The 24,097-nt window shown below is 39.7% G+C and overlaps 1 long non-coding RNA gene and 1 pseudogene across 1 annotated transcript in view; one reads left to right on the forward strand and one right to left on the reverse strand.

The window, feature by feature from the left end:
• Positions 1-1,663: 1,663 nt before the first annotated feature.
• The window catches only part of LOC149120906 (uncharacterized), a 35,545-nt gene continuing 13,111 nt past the window's right edge, over positions 1,664-24,097 (reverse strand). Inside the window, exons 2-3 of the long non-coding RNA XR_016224948.1 lie at positions 5,070-5,205; positions 1,664-2,028 (exon numbers count right to left, since the gene is read on the reverse strand). This is a non-coding gene — a long non-coding RNA (uncharacterized LOC149120906). The remainder of the gene's footprint in view (positions 2,029-5,069; positions 5,206-24,097) is intronic.
• On the forward strand, positions 2,256-2,323 carry LOC149120907 (U6 spliceosomal RNA; annotated as a pseudogene).

Genomic DNA, 24,097 nt, shown 5'->3' on the forward strand with positions numbered 1-24,097 from the left:
CTAAAAGAGGTTGCCCTGTCCATTGTTTTTCATTGATGGACAGCTAGATTGGTTTCACATCCTGGCTGCAGTGAACTGTGTTATAGTGGCTGTGTTATGGGAAAATTGCTGTATCTTTGATATGCTCTCCTCCTTTCCTTCTAATAAAATTTCCTTATTCTATATAGCCAAGAGCAAGATAACTCTCACATGGTAGGTCAATTTTTATCTTAGTTTAATTTTTGTTATTTATTTGAAAGAGTTACAATAGAGGTAGAGACACAGAGAGGTCCTCCATTAGCTGGTTCGCTCTACAGATGACTACAAAGGCCAGAGTTATGCCATTCTGAAACCTGGAGACAGGAGCTTCCTCTGGGTCTCCCTCATGGGTGCATGGGTCCAAGGACTTGGGCCATCTTCTACTGCTATCCCAGGAGATAGCAGAGAGCTGTATTGGAAGAAGAGCAGCTGGAACTAGAACTGGCACCCAAATGGGATGCTGGCCCTTCAGGCCAGGGCTTTAACTCACTGCACAACAGCGCCAGCCCCAATTTTTATCCTTTTTAAGGAATGACCATACTGTTCTGCATAACATCTGTACTAACTTGTGTTTTCACCTACCATATATGGTGGTTTTCTTTTCCCATGTGCTCTCTAGCATTTGTTATTTTTTATCAGTTTGGCATAAAAATGATATAGTATTGTTCATGTTTTTGTGTATTTTGAAATCAGTTAATTTGTTTATTAAATCTTTATTATTTGAAAGGTGGATTTAGAGAGAGAGGGAAAGACATAGATAGCTTTCATCTGCTGGCTCACACCCCAGAGAGTTTCAACAGTTGAGCCTGGGGCATGCTGGAGTCAGGAGCTTCATCCAAGTCTCCCACATGAGTGGCAAGGACCTGAGTCCTTCGTCCATCTTCTGCTGGTTTCCCAGGTGTTTAGCAGTGAGCTAAATTGGAAGTGGAGATTCCTAAACTCAAAGTGGAACTCAGATGTTATGCTGGCCTCACAGATTGCAGCTTTCCCCACTTGGCCACAATGCCAGCCCCTCTATCAATTTAATTCCTCAAAAATAGCTCAGTAATGTTGGCATCTATCTCATTTTGTTTTTTCTCTGTTATTATTCAACTTATTGATGTCTTATTTTTGTTCACATTATTCCTCTCAATTGCTCTACCTGAGGTGAGTAGGGCTGCTGTGTTGCTTAAATGAAGTGTATGCTTTAGATTACTCATTTAATGAGTGCATGTCATTCACATAGCACTTCACTGAAGTTCTACTATGTCCCAAATCCTCTTCTAGGCACAGAATTTAGACCACTTTTCTCTTAGACCCAGATCTTGCCTTTAACATACTACTTGGAATTTAGTAGCTCATGAAATCTGCAGACTGCATAAATGAATGAATATTTTGAGGGCTGTGCTTTTGTGGAGGAACTTCATAGGAGACCGAAGGAATAAAATAAATCAAAAGTATCCACAGTATATAGAATGTATACTATTTTACAAGTCACAGAGAAGAAGAAGAAGAAGGAAAGTAGTAAGACTAGAAAGTTTGTGGCAAGACTAACAGGCGCTGGTCAAGAACTTAATAAGCACATTAGGAAAGCAGTAAGGTTTCTTTTTTTTTTTTTTGAGGAAAAGTTTTTATTTCTAGTGATGAAATTGGCTACAGAACATTATGAAAGTTTAAAAATACAAAGAGAAATTGTCTATAATTAACAGATTCAAAATTTGACAATCAGTGAATATCATTATTAGTCATTACCAACAACAGTTATTGATTTGAAAGGCAGAGTGACAGGAAGAGGGAACCACTGCTTCACTCCCCAGACACTTGCAATAGCCAAAGCTTGACCAAGCCAAAACCAGGAACTGGGAATTCATTCTGGATGTCCCATTTGGGTGCAGGGACCCAAGCACTTCTGCCATCCTCCGTCTCCTCCCAGGGTGCACACTAGCAGAAACTTGCCTCAAAGCAGAGAAGCTACCACTCAAGCCAGACATTTGTATATGGGATGTGGGTGTGTGGTGGTGATAGCAAGCCCTCATAGATAAAAAAAAAAAAAGACAAAGTTATTTCTATGCCAAGGAAATTACTCTGTAGTCTTTCTCTTATAAACTACGTATTGCTGAACCTAGATAATTTTTCCTTTATTTAACAATGACATAAAAATGTCAGTTGAGTTGGCTTTCCTGAAGACCTTGTTTCTTGAATATTAGTGGCTAGCTGAGATAAATTCTTTTCATCTCTTTCTCGCTTCGGCAGCACATGTGCTCGCTTCGGCAGCACATATACTAAAATTGGAATGATACAGAGAAGATTAGCATGCCCCTGCGCAGTAAGGTTTCTTTACCTCCCTGTAGGCTCTGCTCTCCAGAGGTGAACAGGGTCCTCTAAACCCACTTGCTGCACACACAAACACCTGAGTGTTGTATTCTCCCACAGGTGTTGGAGACTGATATGGTGTTCTGATTTATATTTACATAATGGCTAGTGACATCGGGCATATTCACATGTTTTGACCATGTACATTTCTTCTGAGAAATGTCTATTCAGATCCTTGCCTGTTTCTTCACTGTATTTTTTGGAGTTTTTCCAATTCATGTAAATGTTCTGGAAATCTGTAAACATTCAGAGTTTTAATTTTTCCTGCCATCTGTTCATTGTATCTACACTCTGATGTTTACTTTGTTGTGAAGAAGTATCTTAGTTGGATATACTCAAATGTCTCTGTTTTTATTTTTGTGACTATTGCTATTGGAATCTTACCCAAAAGCTATTGTGTGTTGACAATATTTAGAGTTTCCCTATGTTTACTTGGGTTTGGGTCTTATGATTACATTTTAATTCACTGTGAGTTCACTTTCACATAGTGTAAGAGATGTTGGAGTCTCTTTTCAGGCTTCTACATATGGATAATCAAGTTCCTCTGCACCACTTGTGAAAGAGATTCTTCTTTCTCCAGTTCATTTTAGTTCCTTTGTTAAATATGAGTTGCTGGTAGAAATTTGGGTTTATTTCTATGCTACCAAGTCTTTTCCATTGAACTATGTGTCTGTTATTATATCAGTGCTAACACTTCTTCTTTTTTTTTTGCAGTATATTTATTTGAAAGGCAGAGTTACAGAGAGGTAGAGGCAGAGAGAGAGAGAGGTCTTCCATCCACTGGTTTACTCCCCAAATGGTCACAATGGCCGGAGCTCTGTTGATCTGAATCCAAGTGTCAGGAGCTTCTTCCAGGTCTCTATGCAGGTGCAGGGGCCCAAAGACTTTGGCCATTTTCTACTTTTTTCTCAGGCTATACCAGAGAGGGGTATAAGAAGTGGAGCAGCTGGGAAACATACTGGCACCCATATGAGATGCCGGCACTGCAGACGGTGACTTTACCTGCTTTGTCATAGTGCTGACCCCTGTAATATGTCTTAAAATATGGTGTGATATCTCCAGCTTTTTTTTGCTTTATAATATTGCTTTAGATGTTAAGCATCTCTCATGTTTCTATGTGAATTTTAGCATCATTTTTTCTAGCTCTGAGAACATCGTTGGTATGTTGATTGGGATTACATTGAATTTGCAAATTGCTTTTGGTAGTATGGATATTTTGGTATTATTCTTCCCATTCACAAACATAAGTTTTCTGTGAGACTGTCAAAAAGCCTTGACAAAAATTGGACTTTATTACACAAAAATTCATCACTTTTTGGGATCATTTAAATCCATAATTTTGCACTAATATTTGATAAATAATTAAAGACTTTGAGCATTTTAGTAGGAGAAATTAAAATATTTATCAATTTATTCAAATATTGTTTAGATGTGATATTCAAATATTGTTTAGAGCCATTGTCTATATTCCCTCTAAATTACGATCTTTTTGCTTTTTGCCTGTTAAACTTGTCCCTTGATTCAAGAACCCTTTTTAATGTAATGTAAACTGAAAATGTCATTTCATAAGCTAAAAAAAATGACAAAGAAGGAAAAAGAAGGGAGGGAGGTTGAGTATATAATTATGTTCTCCGAATTTTTTCTATAAAACATATTGAATCATTTAAAAGCTAATTAAAATTAAACTCAAAATTGGACCATTATGACCAATATTTAAAACAAGTGATTAAAAACTGTAGATGTCTTCAATTTTGATTATCATTCTTCTTTAGAATATCTGAAAGAAATCCGGCTTCTCACTTTAAAATATACCAGTGTGTTAGAATTCAGTATTAAATGACTTTGTTTAAAAGTTTTATTTAATCTATTGCTTTAAGTAGTAATACTATGGCCATTGTAAAACAAAATCCTTATCATTTTTCATAAAACAGAAAGGGCCTTTAAAACATCATCACTAAAAATATTAAGAGACCTAAAATATAACATTCTTAAAACCCAAGTGATACCATTCAAAATTTTCAAATATGCAGGGATAGTTCATGTCAAGTAACTAAATAATTGTGAAGTGTATATATGGAATAGCTTCTATAAATTCTTTTGGCAAGGGCTGGCACTGTGGCATAGTGGGTGAGGCTGCCACCTGCAGTGCTGGTATTCCATAGGGGCATCAGTTCAAGACCTGGCTGCTCCACTTCCTATCCAGCTCTCTGCTATGGCCTGGGAAACACTATAAAATGGTGCAAGTCCTTGGGCCCCTGCACCTGCATAGGAGACCAGGAAGAGGCTCCTGGCTCCTGCCTTCCAGTCAGCACAGCTCCAGCCATGGAGGCCAACTGTGGAGTGAACCAGTGAATGGAAGACCACTCTCGCTGCCTGTCCTTCTCTCTCTGTGTAATTCTGACTTTCAAATAATATAAATAAATCTTTAAAAATTCTTTTGGCAAATAGATGAAGCTACTTGTTATACATTTCAAATAAATAGCAAACATACTAGAAAAATATATTGAATAAAATTTAAGCAACTCATAGCTATACACAGAAATTTCTCACCATAACAACATAGCAACCACTAAATTTCCAAATTCAATTTTCCACAACTTAGAATCTTTAACTCCAGAAGGAGTACAAAATTGACAGAACAGTGGCCTATGTATCAGGATACCTAATGCTAATACAGAATTATCCCTGCCACAACTTACCTATGTGACCTTGAACAATTCACTTTACTTCTCTGGGCTTGGCATTTAGCATCCTCATGTGATAAAGGAGGCTTGGATAAGATCAGTTGTACTCTATCTTGAGACTTCAATGATCTCTCAGTTTCCAAACAGGCACCTTAAGGGAAAGTAAACCTTTAGATCAAAGCTTACATTTTTAAATATAAATATATTTTAAACTGTTTCTACAACTAGTACAAAACAACACATTCAAATGTGTACCATGCCACTTTTCAATATTTGGGAATAATTAATGCATCATTTTAGAGCATTGTCTTGAGGCCAGTGCTGTGGTGTAGCTAGTAAAGCCACTGCATGCAGTGGGGGCATCCCATATGGAGGCCGGTTCAAGTCCAGGCTGCTCCACTTTCCATTCAGCTGTCTGCTATAGCCTGGGAGAGCAGTAGGAAGTTGGCCCAAGTCCTTGGGCCCCTGAATCTGCATGGGAGACCCTGAAGAGGTCCTGGCTCCTGGTTTCAGATTGGCATATCTCTGACCTTTTAGGCCATCTGGGGAGTGAACCAGCAGATGGAGGACCTCTCTCTCTCTCTCTCTTCCTCTTGTTCACTATCTGTGTAACTCGGACTTCCAAATAAATAAATAAATAAATCTTTTAAAAAATCAAAAGAATATTGTCTGGCACACAGTGAACCACTAAGTACAAGATATTATTAGTAATATTAGATTGAAATATTGAAATAAACTAGGCAATAAGCCTTAAGATGCAAATTAATACCAAGAAATATAATCTCAAATTTCTGTGTTCAACAAGGTAGTCTCTTTTCACTACTAACTTTATACTAAATAAGATATTTTGATATTTTGTTAAGAGTAAATTTATCGGGGGCCAGCGCCGTGGCTCACTTGGTTAATTCTCCACCTGTGGTGCTGGTATCCCTTATGGGCAAAGTGTTCTAGTCCTGGTTGCTCCTCTTTCAGTCCAGCTTTCTGCTATGGCCCGGGAAGGCAGTAGAGGATGGCCCAAGTGCTTGGGCCCTGCACCCGGATGGGAGACCAGGAGAAAGCACCTGACTCCTGGCTTTGGATGGGCACAGCTCCAACTGTGGCAGCCATCTGGGGACTGAACCAATGGAAGGAAGACCTTTCTGATTTCTCACTGTATATAACTCTACCTGTCAAATAAAAAAAAATTATTAGTTTTTCATAAAAACTGCAGTATTGAAAAAGTTCTAAAATCCCTCTAATTCTAAATGTCTGTGACTGCTAACTCATTAGCACATATTGCATTCTTTACATCTGGGTAATCATGACAATTCACTTTTAAATGATTAACAGATCTGCTGTTATATATAAATACATGCTTTTCCGAAAATCATACAATAAGCAGGCTACATACTTTACTTCAAGTAGAACTGCCATATCCAGTCCTACAATTGTAAATAAGACAGTTTCAATTGTTCAGCATTATCAATTATAAATTCCAATCGTGTAGCAATACTCATAAGAATTTAGGGGGCCGATGCTGTGGAGTAGCAAGTAGAGCTGTGGCTTGCAGTGCTGACATTCCAATTGGGTGCCAGTTCAAGTCCTGGCTACTCAAATTACTATCCATCTTTTTAGGCAAGTAAGACTTACTATCCAGCAGTAGAGGATGGCCCAGGCCCTTGGGCTCCTGCACCTGCATAGGAGACCCAAAAGAAGCTGCTGGCTCCTGGCTTTGGATTGGCAGAGCTCCAGCCATTGTGGCCAAATGGGGAGTGAACCAGCGGTTGGAAGACTGCTCTCTCTCTCTCTCTCTCCTTCTCTGTGTAACTCTGATTTTCAAGTAAAATAAATGAATCTTTTTTTAAAAAGGATGAAATAAAAAGGAAGATGAAGATTACAAAATTGTTTAATTTTTTTAATAAATATAAATTTCCAAAGTACAGCTTTTGGATTACAGTGGCTTCCCCTCCCCCAAAACATCCCTCCCACCCATAATCCTCCTATTTCCTGCTTCCTCTCCCATCCCAGAAGATTACAAAATTGTATGAAGGACATTTGTACAGTAAACAAATATACTGATTTCCAATGCAATATTTGAATACTTGAAGCAGGAAGGCTAAGTACTTCTTTGCCAAAATAACATGTTTTCTCCAGTGTAAAACCCATTTGCCATCCCAATACACAAAGGGATTTGGGGCAAGAAGGAAAAAAGAAGTCCACACATGCAGAAATTTTAAGCAAAACAAAATAGAGAATGTATTTAGTTTCATGTAAATCACATGAGAATTAATAGTATTCTACCAATTTGCAACAAATATTTTTAACTTTAATGAATGAATGAACTTTCAGTTACATAGCAGGAAACTTCTACCCTCTCCCATAAAACTGAAAGAGAAACTTTTTAAAAGTAAAAACTGATGAAAGAATTCTGCAATACATGTTAATGTTAAGTAGCCCAGCAGAGTTTATTTAGAAATACAAACACACACACAGAAAATAAATACATTAAAATCTTACTGAATAGTCCAGTAATAGTTCAGGATCCAATATGTGTGCAAAAGATTCTGGATTTCCCAGTCACTTTGTATAGGAAATGATGTGCTTTGCTATGTAGCATGTAACTTTAGATTCCTGAACACCTCCACTTTGCTTCTTACCCTGAGTCCCAGCAAATACAGGAACACAGCTGTTGAGTCATTCATTTTCTGGATTTGGGAATATCAAAGAATTAATGAGTATAGAAAGTTGTACAGCAAAGACCAAGAATATCCAAGGGAGGTCAGGAAAATCAATTGAACAAGTCAAAATACTATGAATGTATACTGAATGCTCCGTTTTTAATATGTCTTACTTACCTAAAAAGACATGAGGGCTATTGCTCTCTCTCTTAATACAACTAAGGAGAAGATATCACCAATGCTCAAGAAAAATGAATACACAGCAGAGCTAATACAAAATCCCAAAATTCCAAAATAGAAAAACTGGATATGCACTCCTTACACACACCCTGAAGTGGCAATGAAGTAGAACAAATCTAAAATTAGAAAAAATCTTTTTTTAAAGATTTATTTATTTATTTGAAAGTCAGAGTTGCACAGAGAGAGGCAGAGAAGAGAGAGGGGTCTTCCATCCACTGGTTCTCTCCCCAGTTGGCTGCAATGGCCAGAGTTGTGCCAATCCAAAGCCAGGAGCAAGGAGCTTCTTCCAGGTCTCCCACATGGGTGCAGGGGCCCAGGACTTGGGCCATCTTCTACTGCTTTCCCAGGCTATAGCAGAGATCTGGATCCATATGAGCTGCCAGCACTGCAAGTGGTGGCTCTACACACTATGCCACACCACTGGCCCCGAAAATTCTTGTCAAATTAAGAACATTTAACCTTTGTTTTAGAGTGCATTATTAAAATATCTAAACTGGGGGAATACATAATTTCTTTCTTTAGAAATCAGAAGAGAAAAAGAACACTTCAAGCCTACTGTGACACCACACAGAAGGAATGGAGAATCATGATCTCAATTAGCCTAGGGACAGAATAAAAGGGAGGGAAATAGGAACAACAGAATTAAGATGAATAAGCTTTGACAGCTGAGGGAATCTGAATGTAAAGAAAAGGCATGCAGTTAACTGAAACAATACAGATAATTCTGAGAGGAAAAAACATTGTTAAGTCATATTAATGGGGCCAGAGCTGTGACTTAGTAAAGTAAAAAAAAAAATCTAAAATTTGTTTTTAAATTATATAATTAAAAAAGATTAAAAAAAGATGTTCAATCTTAAGTCTCTACAGCATAAGATATACATCAATTTTCCCAGGTTCTATTTGCATTTATTAACAAAGTTTCATGGGTATAATCACTAAAGTGGCTCCAATAAGTCTTTTTATAAAAATTATTTTTTATTTTGACAGGCAGAGTGGACAGTGAGAGAGACAGAGAGAAAGGTCTTCCTTTTTCTGTTGGTTTACCCCCTAGTGACCGCTGCCGCCAGTGTGCTGCAGCTGGCACATGGCGCTGATCCAAAGCCAGGAGCCAAGTGCTTCCTCCTGGTCTCCCATGCAGGTACGGGGCCCAAGCACTTTGGCCATCCTCCACTGCACTCCTGGGCCATAGCAGAGAGCTGGACTGGAAGTGGAGCAACTGGGACAGAATCTGGCTCTCCCAGCAGGACTAGAACTTGGTGTGCCTGCACCGCAGGTGGAGGATTAGCTTATTGAGCCATGGAGCCTGCCTCCAATAAGTCTTAACCTGGGATGCAACTAAATTTAACAAGGATACTCAATAGGAATTTTAGAAGAATTCCAAAATATGTATCAGAATAAAAATAAATACTTTACTTGGTACATCTCATTTTAACTATACTATTGTCTAAATTTCCAAATGTCAGATGTACTAAAAAAATCCCCAAAGCAGCAGAGTTGGTCCGACATGATGAGGAATAAAATAAAGAAAATGAGAATTCGCAGATCCCAGATTAAAATAACCAAGAAGGCCCAATAAAAGAAAACTCAATGTCTTCATACACTAACATTTATTACCTCAGATTTATTTAACAAAAAGGTGATTATTCCAGCTACATCCCATTAGGTAGCCCAATTTTACCTGCTAAATCCATTTAAAAAAAGCACCTCATGATATATTACTAAAATCATATTGCTATATGCCATCCACCATGTCCACTGTACCTTATACCTAATGTTAACAGATCTGATGAAAATCAGTAGATAAATGATGTGTCTTAACCACGTGTGGGAAATGTCTTTTGTTCAACGTTTTTCCAAAAACCCCTCAGTCTCAGTTTGCCTTCACCTTGAAAAGACACTTCTGAGGTTTACTAATCAGTCCAGCTTCTTCGGGCCTCCCTCCAATGAAAGGGGCTAAAATCCATCAAAATAAACTCTAGGCACTGTCCTTGTGCTCCCAGTGACTTTTTCACTCTAGGGGCTCACAAACCTTCTAAATTCTTTAGATCACCTGTGATGTCCATTAGTTCTCAAAGACTATGATGCAAGTAATTTCCCCTCTTGGAACCTTGTTATTAACTGTGCTGTATGAGAAATGAAGTCTCCTACACACCTTGTGCTTACGATTCTCCAAACCATGTTGCCTGCTAGGACTTTGGCCATGAATATAGGACAGCAATACCTGAACATGATTACTGAGATCTCCTTAATAAAGGATAGACTGGGGCCAGCACTGTGGTGCAGTGGTGTAATCCTTTACCTGCAATGCTGGCACCCCATATGAGCACCAGTTCTAGTCCCCATTTCTCCTTTTCCCATCCAGCTCTCTGCAATAGCCTGGGAAAGCAGTAGAAGCTGTTCCAAGTGCTTTGGTCCCTGCCAAAATATGGGAGACCTGGAAGCTCCTAGCTCAGATTGGCCCAGCTGCAGACATTGCAGTCATTAGGGGAGTAAATGAGCATATGGAAGACCTTTCTGTGTCTCTTCTTCTCACTCTCTGTAAGTAAACCTGTCAACTACATAAATAAATTCCTTATATATATATTTACATTTATTTATATATTTATGTATATAAATATATTCATATATAAAATATATTATAATTTATCATACAATATATTATATAATATATAATTATAAACAGATAATATTATATAATTTATTATATGTATTTTATATATATATATATATTATTGAGATGACTTCAATAGCCAGAGTGTGGCCAGGTTGAAACCAGGAGCTTTTCCTCTGATGTGTGTCCCAGGAACCCAGGTACTTGGAGCATCTTTCACTGCTTTTTCAATCCATTGGTAAGGAGCTGGATCAGAAATAATTATTTATATATAAATAACAAATTCATATATAATAATTATATACAATTATATATTTATAATAATTATATGCAATTCTATATTATGTATAGAAATATATAGTATAATATATAATATATATTATAATATATAAATATATATATGATGGACCGAAATATGGTATTCTCCATTTGGCAGAAGGGACAGGCTCCAATATCTACTGTCTATGTCAGTATGTCAGCATAATGTAGGAGGTAACCCCTCTACCAAATAAGAAAAGCTATTTCAGTTCAGCTGGACATCATTCTGCTGACTGTTGACCTTATTACTGTTAGTCTGGATGCTTTCATTGGTTGCAATCCAGAGACCCAATTTTCCCATAGATATAAACATCAGCAAACATGAAAATTTGGTAAGAAAAGCTTAAACTGAGAGTTATGATTAATAACTATTTTTTTTAATTTTTATTTAATGCATATAAATTTCCAAAGTACGACTTATGGATTACAATGGCTTCCCCCCCATACCGTCCCTCCCACCTACAACCCTCCCCTTTCCCACTCCCTCTCCCCTTCCATTCACATCAAGATTCATTTTTGATTATCTTAATATACAGAAGATCAGCTTAGTATACATCAAGTATGGATTTCAACAGTTTGCTCCCACACAGAAACATAAAGTGAAAAATAATAGATGATTTTTTTTTTAAATGATGATGAAATCAGAGCAGACCTATTGTCATGTTTAATCCCAGTGAGAGTCAAGTTGGGAATTGATAATTTCTTTTTTTTTTTTTTAACAGAGGATCAGTTTAGTATGCATTAAGTAAGGATTTCAACAGTTTGCACCCCCATAGAAACACAAAGTGAAATATATTGTTTGAGTACTCGTTATAGCATTAAATCTCAATGTACAGCACATTAAGGATAGAGATCCTACATGAGGAGTAAGTGCACAGTGACTCCTGTTGTTGACTTTACCAATTGACACTCCTGTCTATGGCATCAGTAATCTCCCTATGCTCCAGTCATGAGTTTCCAAGGCTATGGAAGCCCTCTGAGTTCTCCGACTCTTATCTTGTTTAGACAAGGTCGTAGATAACCCTACGGTTCGACCCAGCCATCCCACTCCTTGGAATTTACCCAAAGGAATTTAAATTGGTAAACAAAAAAGAGGTCTGCACCCTAATGTTTATTGCAGCACAATTCACAATAGCTAAGACCTGGAACCAACCTAAATGCCCATCAACGATAGACTGGATAAAGAAATTATGGGATATGTACTCTTTAGAATACTATACCGCAGTAAGAAACAACGAAATCCAGTCATTTGCAACAAAATGGAGGAATCTGGAACACATCATGCTGAGTGAAATAAGCCAGTCCCAAAGGGACAAATACCATATGTTCTCCCTGATCAGTGACAACTGACTGAACACCAAGAGGGAAACCTGTTGGAGTGAGGTGGACACTATGGGAAACGGTGGCTTGATCAGCATAGCCCTGACTGTTAATGAACAACTTAATACATTATCCCTCTTAGTAGTTTTTTTTATCTGTTCTACTTAATATGACTGGTTTAGATCTGTAATTGATGCACAGTTATTCTTAAGTGTTGAAAATTAACGGAAATGTGATCCCTGTTGAACATGGTGGTGGGAATGGGAGAGGGAAGAGATGTATAATTTGGGACATGCTCAGGCTGACTTGCCCCAAGTGGTGGAGTTGGAAGCATACCAGGGGATTCCAATTCAATCCCATTGAGGTGGCATGTACCAATGCCATCTCACTGTTCCAGGTGATCAGTTTCAGTTCACAGTTGGTCATGGTGGAGGGACTGGGAGTCAAAGGGAGCACATAGACAAGTCTAGTACCTGCTAACGCTAACCGATGGAGTAAATAAAGGGGAGAGTGATCCAACATGGGAAGTGAGATACTCAGCAGACTCATAGAATGGCAGATGTCCTAAATAGCACTCTGGCCTCAGAATCAGCCCTAAAGGCATTCGGAGCTGGCTGAAAAGCTCATGAGAGTATTTTAGGCATGGAAAGCCAAGACACTCTGGCAAAAGATCTCTGCGAGTGAGATCCCAGTGGACAGAACAGGTCATCAAAGAAGGAGGTACCTTTCTCTGAAGGGAGGAGAGAACCTCCACTTTGACTATGACCTTGTCTAAACAAGATTAATAACTATTTTAACAAAATTTCTCAGAACCCATCTAATCCAAACCTTGGACAATTGGAAGACATTGTACTTGGCCCACCCATAATCAAAATGGATTCTAAATCCTTCAACTGCAAGGAGAGTATCATAGACATTAATGCTCCAAACGGATCCAGTTCTCTGCTAATGTGTCTGGAAAAGCAGCACAGGGTGACTCAAATATTGGGGCTCCTGCACCCTTGTGAGAGACCTGGAAGAAGCCCCTGGCTCCTGATATCAGTCTGGCCTAGCCACAGTCATTGCAGCCATTTGAGGAGTGAACAAACCAGGAGGAAGATCAATCTCTCCCATTCTCTCCATCTAGTGCTGCCTTTCAAATTCATAAAAGGATCTTTAAGAAAATAGATCACTTCAATAAATTTGCCATTGCTCAGTCATGATGACTTTTACTACCTTCAGTTCTTTTTCAAAAGATTTATTTATTGGAAAGGCAGATAGAGGAGCTGGTGGTTGTGGTGCAGTGGACAAAGCTGCTATCTGTTACATTGGCATCCTGTATGTGCACCAGTTTAAGTACCAGCTATTCCATTTCTGATCCAGCTCCTTACCAATGGACTGAAAAAGCAGGGAAAGATGGCCCAAGTGCCTGGGATGCTGCCACGCACATTGCAGGAAAAGCTCCTTGCTGCCATGCACATCGGAGGGAAAGCTCCTGGCTTCAACCTGGCCACACTCTGGCTATTAAAGTCATCTCAAAAATGAATTAGGTGGTGGAAGATTTCTGTCTCTCCCTCTCTCTGTAACTCTTTCAAGTAAGTAATTAAATATTTTAATATGATAAAAAAGGCAGAGACACACAGAGACAAAGAGAGAAGGAAAGAGAAGCAGAGAGATCTCCCATCTGCTGGTTCACTTTCTATATGGCTACCACTGTGCAAGACCAGGTTCTCAAGTCCCCATTGAGGTTACAGTTCTCCAATTTGACGACAGGAATGAAAGAATTTGAGCTATTATACATTGCTTCCCAGGGATATTAACATGAAGCTGATTTGGAAGTGTAGTACCCAAAACTCAGATTAGCACTGCAATATAGGATGTGGGCATCTGTTGTGACTGCTAACAAATTGGAAATCCTAGAGTAAAAATCAACAGATTCCTGGACATACACAATATACCAAAATTGAGTCATGAAGACACATAGAAAAGCTAAACAAATCAAAAACCAAGACAGAGATTGGATGAGTAATAAAGACCCTCCCAACAAGCAAAAGTCCAGGATCAGACAGCCTCACTATTGAATTCTACAGGACTTTTAAAGAACTAATGCTTCTCAAACTATTCAACACAATTGAAAGAGAGACAATCCTCTCAAACTCCTTCTATTAATCCTGCATCACCTTAATTCTTCAACTAGAAAAAGATACAGTGGAGAGAGAGTACTATAGAAAAATATCCCTGATGGGGGCCAGTGCCATAGCACACTGGGTTGATCCTCCACCCGTGGAGACGGCATCCCATATGGGTGCCAGTTCTGGTCCCGGTTGCTGCTATTCCAGTCCAGCTTTCTGCACTGGACTGAGAGGGCAGTGGAGGATGGCCCAAGTGCCTGGGTCCCTGCACCCGCATGGGTGACCAGGGAGATGCTCCTGACTCTGGCTTCCGATTGGACCAGCACTACCTGTTGGGCCATATGGAGCATAAACAAGCAGATAAAATACTTCTGTCTCTCTGCCTCTGCCTCTCCATCTCTGTAACTCAATCTTTCAAATAAATAATTCTTTTGAAAAGGTCAACAAACAATAAAGGCTGGTGGAGAGGGAGAGAAAAAGGTACCCTAATCCACTGTTGGTGGGAATGAAGCTAGTGCAACCATTATGGAAGGCAGTATCAAAGTTCCTCAGAAATCTGAAAACAAACATACCATGTGATCCTGCCATCTGACTACTGGGAATTTATCCGCATGAAATGAAATAGAATATGCACAGGCATGAGTTATCTGTACCCTCATGTTTATTACAGCTCAATTCACAATAGCTAACATGGAATCAACCCAGATGTCCATCAACTGGTGACTGGAACAAAAATATGAGCTATATATACAGTGTAAAATACTATTCAACCATAATTGAGAATGAAATCCCATCTTCTGTAACTAAATGGATGAACTGGAAACAAGTATGCTTCATGAAAGAAGCCAGTCCCCAAAAGACAAATACCATATGTTTTCTCTGACTGGTGGTAATTAATATATAGACAACAAAAAGCAGCATATGAGTTAAATTGACATTTTGAGATTTGAGTATTGTTCATAGCACTTTTCTGTACTCTTTGATAGAGTACACAACATATACTCATTGATATTTCTGCTACTACTTGCTGAATTCTTTATTTTGTAGAGGGTTAAAGCTTGTGATTCTAAAATAAAATCAAAGCATGCAGCTGTCAAAATTAAAAGAAAATAAAACAAGAAGGAGGGAGTTGGAAATATGAGAACAAGGGAAGATAGGATAGGATGTTATCAGTTTGCTCTTCAATCTGTATATATAAATTACATGAAATTTGTTCACTTAATATGCATTTAAAAATATAAACTTAACACTGGAAGAAAAAGACCTGAGATCAGTGTTTTCTGGATTACCACTAATAAAATTTAGTCTTCATTTATGTCTGACCATATTTAATTTCTTATTTATTTATTTTGAAAGAAAATTAACATCACCATTCCTAACAAGTCCATCCTGCTTCATGCATATCTATCAGTTCCCACTATGCTAATAATTTCTCATGAACTTAAATCCATATCATCTTAAAAAGATGCAATGTGGGGCTGGCACTGTGGCATAGCAGATAAAGTTGTTGCCTGCAGTGTTGGCAAGCCATATGGGTGCCAGTTCAAGTCGCGGCTGCTCCACTTCTGAACCAGCTCTCTGCTATGTCCTGGGAAAGCATTAGAAGGTGGCCCAAGTCCTTGGGGCCTTGCACACATGTGAAAGACCCTGAAGAAGCTCCTGGCTTCAGATTGACACAGACCAGTCATTGCGGCCAACTGGGAGTAAACCAGCTGATGGAAGACCTCTCTGTCTCTGTCTGTCTGTCTGTCTCTCTCTACCTCTTCTCTATTTGTGCAACTCTTTCAAATAAATAAATTAATATTTAAGAAAAAAGCCTGATTCATGTTATTATTTATGTGTTTTAGAGGCTTTGCAGATGTTGATTACATGTGCCATGAAAACCCATTAAAATGCAAATCCTATAAGAGGCAACTCCTTGTGCACTAAACTGGTAAAATCCAGTGCATGTGTTGAGAAAAACACACTAGCAATACATTTCAAAAAGCTGTGAAATATTATAAGTGGCTGTCAAAAGCTAAAAATCTGACAATGACTCATTATGTCATTTATTTATATATAATGCTGAGAAAATCAGAAGTATTTGTTAAAACTTCTGCTAAAATGCACTAGATTTATAATTTTTAAATGCATCTTTCCTAGATGTAATGCAGTCCTGTGCTACTTTAGAGTATCAGAAATTTAAAATGCTGGACTTGTGCTGTGTTGGAGCAGGTTAACACCCTGGTCTGAAGCGCCAGCATCCCATATGGGGGCCGGTTCAATACTCAGCTGCTCCACTTCTGATCCTGCTCTCTGCTATGGCCTGGCAAAGTAGTAGAAGATGGCCCAAGTCTTTGGGCCCCTGTACCCATCTGGGAGACCGGGAACTAGCTCCTGGCTCCTGGCTTCAGATCAGCACAGCTCTGGAAGTTGCAATCAATTAGGGAGTGAACACCAGATGGAAGACCTCTCTCTTTCTCTCTGTCTCTCCTCTCTGTCTGTAACTCGACTTGTACATAAATAAATAAATCTTTAAAACAATTAAGAAATTTAACATGTGAAAGGTTTTTAAAAAATGTATTTCTTTATTGTGAGGCAGAGTTACAGATATAGAGAGGAAGAGAAAGAGAGGTCTTCTATCGACTGGTTCACCCCTAAATGGCCAGAATGGCTGGAGCTGGGCCGATCTGAAGCCAGGTGCCAGAAGCCAGGAGTCAGCAGCTTCCTCCAGGTCTCTCACATGGGTGCAGGGGCCCAAGAACTCAGGGCATATTGCACTGCTTTCCTAGGCCATTAGTAAAGAGCTGGATTGGAAGTGCAGGAGCAGGGACTCAAACTGGTGCCCATGTGGGATGCTGGTGCTGCAGGTGGATGCTTAATCTACTATGCCACAGAGTGGGCCCAGTGAATGGTTTTAGGAAGACATCTTTCATGTAGACTAGGCTGCAATATTGCAAGGTAAGGTTTAGCTTTTATTCCCACACATCAGTATTCATCTTTTAGCAACTATAAATACTGAATATCATACATATAGACATAAATATAGGTAACTGAAGATTTTGTTGTCATTCTTTCTAATTCTCTTTTTAATGTCTGCTAATAGGCCATCTTATGGATTATTATATTGATGTTACCCATACACAACCATCAGGCATTTCCACTGTTGAATGTGTTTATGAGTACAGGTAGATTTGTGTGTACATGAATGCACATTTGATGGAGATAGCACTGACAGTAATACTGTGAGAAATCCTAACGCTGATTCCAAACTTTCTGTCCTCCGCAGAGATGGCTGTCATTGAAGTAGACCACAGGGCCCCTTTTGCTGTTATGGACTGAAATGTGCCTCCCTAAAACTCTAACACGGAAGTGCTAACCAGCAACATGACTCTACCTGAAGAAAGTGCTTTTAAGCAGATCAAATGGTAGATGTGTCTGTCACATCGGAGAAAGGCTTCTGGAAAAATCGAGCCTATTTAAGCACCTTGATCTGATATTTTCAAGCTCTACAACTCTGAGAAGTAAAATTCCATGATTTAAATCATATTCTCTGTGGTATTTTCTTAGCAAATTAATATATCCTCATTTCTGCCAGCATTTTCTATTGTCATCCAGAAGGTCCTAGTGATTAGCAGAGAAATATAGAAACTAAAAACTGTGATTTTAGATTACCAAGTATCTACTAACACAAAAAGATCCCAGAAGCCACCTACTACCATCGTCCAGGACCCAGAAAAAAAACAGGAAGGAGTCAAGTTGCAGGGCAGTAGAAAAAAGTGAATAATGAAAGATCACAGCAGAAGTAAATAAGGAAGTGTTTGGTGCTGTGGTGTAGTGGATTAAAGCCTTGACCTGCTGTGCATGCATCCCATATGTTGCTGCTAGGAGACCAGGTGCTCCACTTACAATCCAGCTCCCTACTAATGCACCTGGGAAATTGGTGGAAGATGGACCGTGTTCTACGGTGCTGGCACCCACATGAGAGACTTGGAAGAAGCATCTGGCCTTTCCAATAAATAAATAAATCTTAAAAATATAGAAACAGTGTTAGCACTGTTGGAAAACAGACTCATAGTTCAATGTAAAAGTATAGGCAGCTGAAATAAACCGACTTTTCTACAGGCAACTCCTATTTAACAAAGGAAAGAAAACAAACAGGAGAAAGAAGAACCCCTTTAGCATATGGTTTAAAGGAAAGTGATTATCCATATGTAGAAGCCTGAAAATATACCCAAAACCTCATACACTATGTAAAAGCAACTCAAGGTGAATTAAAAGTCTAAATATAAAACCAGAAACTAAGTAAACATATGAGAAACTATAAAACATAAGCATAGATAACAGTTTTGGGTAAGATTCCAAAAGCACAAGTAACAAAAATAAAATATAGAAATTTGAGCATATCATATTAAGATACATCTTCACAACAAAGTAATCAACAGAGTGAACATACAATGGACAGAATGGCAGGAAACATTGAAAACTCTGATTATGACAAAAGATTGATAGCCAGAACATACATATATAGAACTGGGAAAATCTCCAAATAAGAAGCAAAATGTACAGCTAAGAAATGGGCAAGGATCAAAACAGATGTTTCTCAGAAGAAGAAATCTCAATGGTCAAGACATAGATGAACATGCCCAATATCACTAGCCATTAGGGAAATGTAAATCAAAACCAATAGCAGACTCCATCTGTGGGAGAAGACAATGCTTGGGTTTTCATTTGTGCAACAAGTGGGTTTAGAGGACCCTGTTCACCAGAAGAGGGCAGAGTCTACATGGAAGTAAGGAAACCTTAATGTTTTCCTAATGGGCTTGTTAAATTCTTGACCAGTGCCTATTACCTTTGCCGCAAACTTTCCAGTCTCACTACTTTCCTGCTTCTTCCTCTTCGCTGTGGCTTGCAAAAACAGTGTACCTTCTATATACGGAGGATACTTTTGTTTTGTTTTATTCCTCCTATCTCATGATGTTCCTCTAAGAAATCACAACCCTCCAAGTATTCATTAATTTATGCAGTCTGCAGTTTTCATGGGCTACTACATGGCAAAGTACTAGGTTAAAGGAAAGGTATAGGTCAGGAACTGAGCAAAGTTCACAATGATGAAGCCATTGGGGAAATGAACCTGATGGAAGACCTCTCTCTCTCTCTCTCTCTCTCTCTCTCTCTCTCTGCCTCTCCTTCTCTCTCTGTGTAACTCTGATTTTCAAATAAATAAATAAATCTTTAAAAACTAACAAAATATACTAAAAACCTGGTGGCAACACCTTTCTATCAGAACATGTGAAGCACTCAAACACAGTTTGTCCCAGAAAGTCAACCATAAGGGCATATCGTCTACTGCACTTGTGGACATCTCTGAGGGAGGTAAGGGGCACTTATTTCTTCCCCTCTTCTTTCTTACCACTCTCACAGTTATAACTTCTATCGATGCTTCCAAAGACCAGTCTCTATGAAATTGTAGAACTAATATCCTCCCATGTCAAAAGTGTCATGGGTTTAAACACAGAACCCAAAATAAGATAAGTAACTGGCCTTCTTAATTACACAGTGTGGAATGTAAGATTCTCAGTGGAGCACTGGGTAATATAAAGTGCTGGGCAGAGAAAAACTGTTACTTATCTGTATTTATGATGCTGTAATTCTCCTCTTTATGCAAACTCAGATTAAAAGAGCTCCCGTTAGTGGGCAGCACTGTTGCATAGTGGGTAAAGCTACTGCCTGCCTTGTCAGCATCCTATATGGGTGCCGGTTGGGATCCTGGCTGCTGCACTTCCCATCCAGCTCTCTGCTGTGGACTGGGAAAACAGTAGAAGTTGGCCCAAATCCCTCATCTCCTGCACCCACCTATGAGACCTGGACAAAGTTCTGCCTTTCAAATAAATAAATAATTATTTAAAAAAACAGCTTCATCTCAGAAGGAGCTCCTGGCTACTGGCTCCAAATTGGCATACCTCCAGCTATTGCTGCCAATTGGGGAATGAACCATCGGATGGAAGACCTCTCTCTCTTTCTCTCTCTCTCTCTCTCCTCTCTGTGTAACTCTTTCAAATGAATAAATAAATCTTTAAAAAAGTAGCTCCAGTTATTGACAACACAGTAGACTTGCATTAATTTTGGTTCCCTTCTCACTTTGCAAAGGGATCAGTGGCAGGTCAAAACAGTTGACAGCCTTGCTAACAGGAGAAGAAATAGCTGAAGACAGAAAATGAAAAGCAGCCAAATACATCATCAAAGAAAGAGAAGTGGACCCCATCCAACACAAACCTTTAAAAGTGGATGCTCACAATTAATGAGTGAAACAGCTGCCCACTGAAATCTTGTCTAGGGAGGGAAGATGTCCTAAGTTCTGCTTTTGTAAACTCCAGTCATAAATCTGTCCTAATAAATCTGTCCCTGGCATCTCTTTTACAAACATACTGGACCCACTGACCATTGGAAATGTGGTTCTAATCATGTAGGCTGCCATTTAAACCCACCAATGCTGTAACAGCTAAGAAACTTGAATTTGATGCTCAATTCTCAGGAAATCATTCCAGCTGAGCCTAGGGCCATTAATAGAAACTCCTTGGATCCTCCACTGTCTCTGTGCCTGTTTGAAAGAAGGGAGATTTCCCACCCCATGTTTCTGGAACAGCTTCAAATTCCACATTGGAAAAATTTGATAATTAATACTTGAGAGGGATCAACACACAAAGCAGCTATTCACGCTTCACACTGCTCCCCACCAGGAAGATGAGGTGCAGGATGAGAGCAGTGGGGCAGATCCTAGACAGATCCTCCTGCCCACCCCTCTGCTGCCCCAGGCTCCCTCCTGAGGGCCATCCAGCCCCACCCTGCAGGAACCAGCCCAGGAAACATCAAGAGACAAGGCAGACTGCATTCTGAGACCACCCACAGTGGGAACCCGGCTTATTTAACTGTGGAGATCAGGAGTCTTTCTGCCTTCCTTCCCTGTGAGTGCAGGTTCCCAGAACACTGCCCCCTCTCTCCTGTAACCACTAAATAAAGCACATTAGGGACAGTTTAGGTGAGGTACTGCAGGAGAGAGTCCGGGCACTTTGAGCCTGGGAAATAGAGGTGGGAGACAGAGCAGCCCGGGTCCCAGCCCTGACCTCGGGAGAAGCTGCCAGGATCGCTGGCACACTTCTCCCACATGTGTCTCCGCCCCTTCCTGCATGCCAAACCTGCAGCAGAAAGTCCCTGGAGCAGGTACCCTTTCTTCCAGATACACGGGGAGTGAAATTGGGAGTGTGGAGAAGAGAGTCCCTGGCATGTGGGACCCACAGTTGGTGGATGAAGAGGGAAGAAGCAGCAGGAGGCAGGCTCAGGGTGAGCACTCGGAAACTGCCTGGGATCGCACGTGCAGAGCAGGAGTTGCAGTAAATGCCAGAGAAGGAGCAGCATAGCCCCCAGGGTTGACACTGATCAAGGAATGAACTCCCCTGGTCCAACTCTGAGCCCCAGGGACTGGCAGTGGCAGGTGCATGCCCACAGGTATTTGGAAAGCAGAATACCTCGGAGCTACTGGGAACTCTGGGAAATGGAGTCCAGGCTGCAGCATCCCTAGAGACACCAGCTGTTCCTCCGGAAAGCTGCAGTCAGGGGTGGGTGCCCACAACCAGAGGGCATTTGCTTTTGTTAAGTCCCTCCTTCCTTTCCTTCCCACACCAAAATCTCAGGGATCAGTTGCTGTTCCTTTCCTGCATCAAATCTGAAAGAGTGACACTCACTTCTGCTAACTGACCCCAAATCCTGGCTCCCTCATAACCTCTGTCTCTTCCAGAAAAATCTTATTTACTACTTTGGCCCTAGAAATCATAAATGACTATGATAGAATGTAACTTTTAACAGAGGTGTAGAAGGCATGGTTTAATATCCAGTTTTGAGAATACAATTTTCATTTGTGTTTTATTGATGTTTATACTTATTTTAAGATTCATTTTTTTATTTAGAAGTCAGAGTAACAGAGAAGGAGAGGCACAGAGAGAGAGAGAGAGAGAGGTGTTTTCCATCTCCTGCTTCACTCCTCAATTGGCAGCAGCAGCACAGCGCTGACCCCTTATAGTTCTTTACAAATCATTTTACACTGTCTTTTTATTCATCTAGTAAAGAGACAGAAGAATGGACACAGAGCTAACTCTGTCCAAAATCTTGCTTGTATTGCATCAGAATACAAAATTTGGGAAGGAAGAAGGCAAAACTGACTCAGACCCCGAAAACATTTAGGAAACTGCCACTCAAGAAACCAAAAGTCAGCTGAGGCACCCAAAACAAGGACAGCAAGCCAGAATTGGAGCAAGCCAACAGCTGTGCCCTGATTGAAAAAGACCATTCCTCTTGTGCCCTGAACTCAATATTGCCGGCTCAAAACAAAAGCTCACATCAGAAAATTCATTACAAACCATGATACATAAGAAAAAAGAGAAAAAAGCCAAAGAAATGCAAAAATCCATAATGATATTGGGCTTGATTTAGTCGCAGGGAAACCGGCCGTTCCCGGATTCATTCACCCCTCCAGCTGACTGCTTGTGGAATTCTGACTGAATTTACCTGAAAATCACAGTGAAACTCAGTTTGGAGGCAATTAATATCTGTCACCTCAGCCAAAGTGTTCCATTTGATTTTCCAAAACACAAAAACTCACCTTGGTCATGTTGCCTGTAAATTTCTAAGCTTCAAACACCTATTAGTTGTCTTTTTTAATTCATAATGGCTACTCTGTCCAAACTCTTGTTTGTATGGTGTCAGAATACAAAATTTGGGAAGGAAGAAGGCAAAACCAACTCAGACCCAGAAAACATTTAGGAAATTGCCGCTCAAGAAACCAAAAGTCAGCTGAGGCACCCAAAACAATGACAGCAAGCCAGAATTGGAGCAAGCCAACAGCTGTGCCCTGTTTGAAAAAGACCATTCCTCTGTTACCCTGAACTCCATATTGCCGCCTCAAAACCAAAGCTCATATCAGAAAATTCATTACAAACCATCATAAATAAGGGAAATGTGGAAAAACCAAAGAAATGCAAGAGTCCTTTGTAATATTGGACTGGATTTAGACACAAGAAAACTGGCTGTTTCCAGATTCGTCCCCCTTCCACAAACTGACTTTGGAATCTGATTGAATTCATCTCAAAATCGCACTCACACTCAATTTGGAGGGTATTAGTATCTGTCCCCTCAGCAGAAGGGTTCCATATCATTTTCCAAAACAAAGAAACTCATCTTGGTCGTGTTGCCTGTAGATTTCTAATCCAAAAAGGACAATGCGCTGTGTTTTTTTTTTTTTTTCTTTCATAATGTCTACTCTGTCCAAAATCTTGCTTCGATTGCATCAGAATACAAAATTTGGGAATAAGAAGGCAAAACCGACTCAGACCCAGAAAATATGTAGGAAATTGCCACTCAAGAAACCACAAATCGGCTGAGGCACCCAAAACAATGACAGGAAGCCAGAATTGGAGCAAGCCAACAGCTGTGCCCTGTTTGAAAAAGACCATTCCTCTTGTGCCCTGAACTCAATATTGCCACCTCAAAACCAAAGCTCACATTAGAAAATTCATTACAAACCATGATAAATAAGGGAAATGTGAAAAAGCCAAAGAAATGCAAGAGTCCTTTGTGATATTTGGCTGGATTTAGACACAAGGAAACTGGCTGGTTCCAGATTCATTGCCCCCTTCCACAGACTGACTTTGGAATTCTGAGTGAATTGACCACAAAATCGCACTCACACTCAATTTTTAGGGAGTTAGAATCTGTCCCCTCAAGAAAAGGGTTCCATGTCATTTCCCAAACACA

This window comes from Oryctolagus cuniculus, chromosome 18 (assembly GCF_051225735.1).
Source record: "Oryctolagus cuniculus isolate XC-2025 breed Fujian yellow rabbit chromosome 18, ASM5122573v1, whole genome shotgun sequence".
Lineage (NCBI taxonomy): Eukaryota > Metazoa > Chordata > Mammalia > Lagomorpha > Leporidae > Oryctolagus > Oryctolagus cuniculus.